The sequence below is a fragment of the Oryza glaberrima genome, chromosome 5 (assembly GCF_000147395.1).
Source record: "Oryza glaberrima chromosome 5, OglaRS2, whole genome shotgun sequence".
Taxonomy (NCBI): domain Eukaryota; kingdom Viridiplantae; phylum Streptophyta; class Magnoliopsida; order Poales; family Poaceae; genus Oryza; species Oryza glaberrima.
In genome coordinates this window covers 9,966,214-9,971,552 of record NC_068330.1, presented here as the reverse complement: position 1 = coordinate 9,971,552, position 5,339 = coordinate 9,966,214, and the positions used below count along the sequence as shown (strand labels likewise).

Genomic DNA, 5,339 nt, shown 5'->3' with positions numbered 1-5,339 from the left:
CAGACATGAACACTGAAGCAAAGAAGGTTGAGCTATGCAGAGATCGTCTTGCACCTGAACCACTACTAGGAAATCGGGCTTATGCAACGGCTTGAATTCATTGCAATATGCCCAAAACCGTTGCAATAGGTGCACTACAAGATAATTGAGCTATCGCCACCAATTTATTACAACAAAAGATAATTCGTGGCAATATTTTATACTATCGCAATGATATTTTTTCTGTGGCAAATAACTATACTTTGTTGCAACGATTTACAATCGTTGTTTTATTCAGTATTTTTGTTGCAATAGGAAATGAGCTATCGCCACAAAAAACATTACTATTGCAAAAAAACATGTTCTATCGCCACACATTTAATTTTTGTGGCAATTTGCATAGTACATGGCACTTTTCACTATTTTCTATTGCCATGATCAACAAATTCGTTGCAATAAAAAATTATCATCTCATAATTTAACTTATTCTTTTCATATGGACACGGATTAGGACAAATTTTATATAAAATTTATAGCTCTCGATGAGATCTAAAACTTAAAATTTTCATTTGAAATCTTTTAAATACTCAAATTCATGATTCAAATCTCAGTTAAGCAGTCTCAAATGGAATTGTATGCATTTTTAAACAAAATTGATGCGTAGGTGAGTTGGTCGTAGAGAGTGCACGTGAGGGAGAGATTTTGGGTTCGAATCCTGGCTTTGACAAGATATCAAAAGAAAATAGTTAGGATGATAAATTAATATTGAAACATTTAATTTGGTACGTAGAACTAATGCCACACATGGAGTGGTGGCAATAGTTATTTATTGCAACGATGTGAAGTGTTGCAATATATATTTTTGCCACATCCATTTTATGGCAATATCAAAATTTATTACAACTAAATAAAAATCGTTGCAAAAACCTATTTGTAACATACCAGGAATTCTTTGAAGCTAAAAAAAAACAAAATGAAGAAAACTTAGCAAAAATTTGATTTTGATCTTGTCCTTGTCATTTGAAGTTAATTTTGGTGTTCTTGGATTTTCCATGCATCTCATAACTCATTTGCATGCAATAAATATAAACAAAAAGAAACTAATTAAAATAAGTGGTAGACACTTGAAATAACCTTTCACAAATCTCACAAGTTTTGCATCTCAATTAAAAAGATGAAAGCATACAAAATTTGATTCAAATTAAAATAAAAACAGTGAACTTGTTTGAATTTTCAAAAAAATAAACTGCACGTGAGAAAAATCCCAAAAATTTACCAAGTGGAGGTCTTGACCAGACTAACCTCCAGAAATTTTTGCACAAGCTTTTGAGCACAGTAGCATATCCAAAAAAATTAATCAAACTCTCGGCCTTCTTGAAAATTCCCAGAGAAAAATCCCCTCACCTCATCCCTTCTCCCGTTATCTCTCTGACCAGTGGGCCTAAGGACCATTGGCCCCACCTGTCAGCCACCATCTCCTTATCCCTGCTCTCTGTCTTTCTCCCTTCTCTCCATCTATTCCTTTCAGGCAATTCATCGAGCACCTAGCGTGCGAGATCGAGGTCATCGTTTCCAAGCCGACCAAGCAACCTCTGCCCGCGATTCCCGCTGGCAAAGCTGAGGCAAGGCTGGTGCGCCCCTGCCCGAGGCCCTGCCGCTACCTTCGCCGCGTCCCTCGCCGGCTCGCCCAACCCGGAGCTGCCGCTCTCTTGCTCTCCCTCTCTCTCTCTGCCCGAGCAACGACGCGACGCGACACTGCGCCACCCTCAGCCCGCGAAACCCGCTGTGCCAAGGCTGCACAAAGCCGACGCCATCCCTGTCGATTCCCTGCCGCGCCCAGGCGCCGACCACCGCAGCCGCCGTGGCCAATCCAACGCCGCCGCCCCCTGCCAAAGCCGACGCCCGAAGCGACAAGGCGAGATCGACCGCCTTGGCTCCCTCTGAATACCCCTGCACCCCCTCTGCAATCCCTGCGCAATGCCGACGCCTGCTGCAAGCCGTGTTCCCCGCCGACCACCGCCTGCGCGCGCGAGAGACGCCGAGCAGTTCGTGACAAATCCCCGCGCTTGCCTCTCGCTCCTACCTCGCCTATAAATCGAACCCTCGCGCCAGCTTACTCTCCACACCACTCTCAACCTCCACACCCAAAGCCGAAGACCGAAACTCTCTGATTCGCCGGGAACGCCCGCGCCACCGTCGCGCCCCGCGCCGGCCGAACAGAGCGCCGCCGCCGAACCCACACCATCGAGCCGTCGCCTCGGTGAGTTCCCTCTCGATTCCTCCCGCCACCAGGATCATAGGACCTCCCTAAATCCATTTCAGCAATCTATTTTAGGACCCCTCGACAGGAGATCCGCCGCCACCATTGTCGCCGCCGACCGCCTCGGGAGCTCGTCGCCACGCCGCCTCGGACCATCTCCACTCCAACCACGCACTGGGTAAGGATTCTCGTAGTCCCTAGACCCTCCCCTAGAAAGGAATCGAATCTCTGTCGATCGTAGCACGCCGGCCGCCGACGTCCAGAACCGCCGCCAACGCCGGCCATGGCGCTCGCTGCCTTTAGACACCCCCGGCCGCGCCACCGCCTCCAGGAGATGCACGTTAACCTCCTCTAGCCACCCCTGCCTCCGCTCTAGCCAGCCCCACCGCCGCTCGCCGCCGGCAAGGCCGTCCCGAGCCGCCCCCATGCCGCTCCCCTCGTTCCTTCCTGTTGGGGAAGAAGACCGGCCCTATTCGTAAATAAGCAAAACTCTAGGGCTCCCAATACAAAGCGCCAATACACTTACAAGTGGGACCTTGGACTTATATGTAAATAATAAAAAGAGTAGGGTTGAAATGATAAATACACGAGACACGTACATGTGGACCCCACTGTTTTAAGTGTATGCGCACTACTGTAATACGTTTTCCATGTAGGAAAGAGAGTACGCTTCAGGCTTTTGTAAAGAGAAATTAATAAAATGGTTTCGGTTAATTATTTATGCACTATAAAATGCTTAAACTTTGGAAAATCATAGAGAATTCATTTTAACTCCGTTTGAGGTGAACCAAATTTTGTTAGATTCATAATAATGCTCCCTTTAATACTGTACACTCAAAATTATCACCACTGTTGTGAAAATTTTCACTAATTTAAATTTAAATAGTAAACTTCGTATTTACCGTACTTTAAATATTAGAAACGCGATAACCTGCACGTACAACATCGGATTTAGGCGATTCTTTCCCCTAAATTTATATTAAATCACCCTCTATACACTGAACATGTTCATGCACCATGCATCATATTTTATCTTAGAGTTTTATTGGATGTTCATTTGAATGTACGTTTAAATTTAAATAGAGGACGAATCAATTGTAGCTGTTGACGAGAGTGTGTAGGACCAAGAGTTATTTTTGAGTAACCAACTGAGCAAGGCAAGTCCTATTCAATTCCTCCTTCGATCATGTTGAATCCTATATCTTCGCAAATGCTTGATTATTTTATAAATTGCATGCGATGTTTTATAAAGAAAATGGGGTATTGGTAGAAATGATCTATTTGCTGCATTACCTACCTTGATATATTGATTATCCTTACTATTGAACCACTAGGATGGGTATTTATGTGGTACTATCCAAGCACCACCGTGGGTATATTCGAGCTACTAATATAGCTATTGCTTAGCCATGCTTAGAATTTCCCGATGGTTACTTATGACATGATATTCACTATTTATAAATGGGATAATTGAAAAAAGAAAATGACATGGAGGGGTTGCCTCTGTTATTTTTGTGAAAATTGAAAATTGAAAAAAAACGATGATTTTAGGCTTGGGCGGCAAGTGGTGTGCATATGGTGGTAGTTGCACACCGATAGGGGGAGTGTACGCCCAAGTCGATTAAGGACTGAACTATGTGTCACCAACTAAGATTACCGTGCAACCACATGTGTCGGTTATGGGGCGACCTTGGCTTATTAAGTTGTTTACTTTTTAGCCTTGCATTGGGAGGCCGTTGTAGTAGGGACTAGTCTGAGCGATGGTTCATAGGAGCTACCCATGTGACCCTCTATGGGAACGGTTGTGTTCGCCATATGGCATGGGCGTCTAAGCATATCCAATATAACGGATAGTGCCTCGTTGAGGGAACGGATGTGTTCGCCTCACGGCGTTAGGATTAGGATGGGGCCTACCTTTCCTAGCGGCATTGGTTCATTGCCAATGTGGAGAAACACTCTCCGTGCTCATGCAAGGCTAGACTTTAAGCAATGTAACGGCTTCGTTGTGACCTCTAGTCCACATTCAATGTGTAGAGTGTGGGGTACCGACGGGTACAAAAACAACTAGAGTGTAGCCTTTTGGCTTCTATCACATCATGTGGGTAAAGTTGTACAAACTCTGCAGAGTATAAACTAATCGATTAGCCGTGCTCACGGTCATGAGCGACTTGGTGAAATGATACAAGTATAGTGTTGGTGATTTTTGTTAAATAAATTATGAAATGGGTATGGTGAATAATGGTGATGGTTTTTGTCCAGCGTGGGTTAAGAATAAAATTGTTACTTGTTGCCATGGAGGGCGCAAGGATGGTACTATGAAAATATTAATGTTACTATTACTGTTGTTTATCCTTTGATTTACAAAGTTTTGTTGCAATCTACTATTATTTGCTATTGTGAAATACAATTTGCTTTGTGCTGAAAATGAGCCACAAATATAGCCATCCTTGAACTTAGCTTGCAATAGTCCTAGGTTTCCCAAGGTTTGGGTAGGACTTGCCAATACCTCGTGTATTGACCCACCTCTTGTTGTTGTTTTTAGTCTTGTTTGCAGGAAGCAGGTGTTACCGGAGTTTCTAAGGATGGTTCTTTCTAGGGTGGTTCCTAGTCAGTTGCCTGTGTGGTTTGGTAGATGGGCATACTGAAGAACTTATGTATCTTTATCTTTTCCGCTGCGTTTAAACTCTTTTATTTGGCCGGTCAGCCTAACTACTATGTAAGACCTTTGCACCGCTAAGTTATAAGAGCCACTTGCCTATTTATATGCCAAGTATGTTGTATGGATGTGATAGCAATGTTGTGGATGCGTGTGCTAGCCACTGATCATGGGACTAGTACAGTGTACGCTCCATGTATTCGGGTATTCCATCCCTAGGTGCCAACACTATTACCACGCTATTTATTACCACGGCTAGCAACAATTTTAAGATTGTGGCAACATGTATCTATTGCCACAATTTTAGCATTGATGCTACGATTTTTTTCGTGGCGATAAATTATTTTTCTAGTAGTGGTGAGATTGCAATGGAATTTTGTCGTTAGGGCTCACGGCGCAAAAGTCCGTAGCAATAGGGTTTTTACCACTGGATCTGTTTGCCTT

At 43.7% G+C, this 5,339-nt stretch overlaps 1 long non-coding RNA gene across 1 annotated transcript; it reads left to right on the top strand.

Annotated features, from left to right (window-relative positions):
* The first annotated feature begins 1,812 nt into the window (after positions 1–1,812).
* On the top strand, positions 1,813–4,944 carry LOC127775001 (uncharacterized). The gene is made up of 3 exons (XR_008017857.1): positions 1,813–2,239; positions 2,302–2,417; positions 4,782–4,944. It is a non-coding gene; the product is annotated as an uncharacterized LOC127775001 (long non-coding RNA).
* The last annotated feature ends 395 nt before the right edge of the window (positions 4,945–5,339 follow it).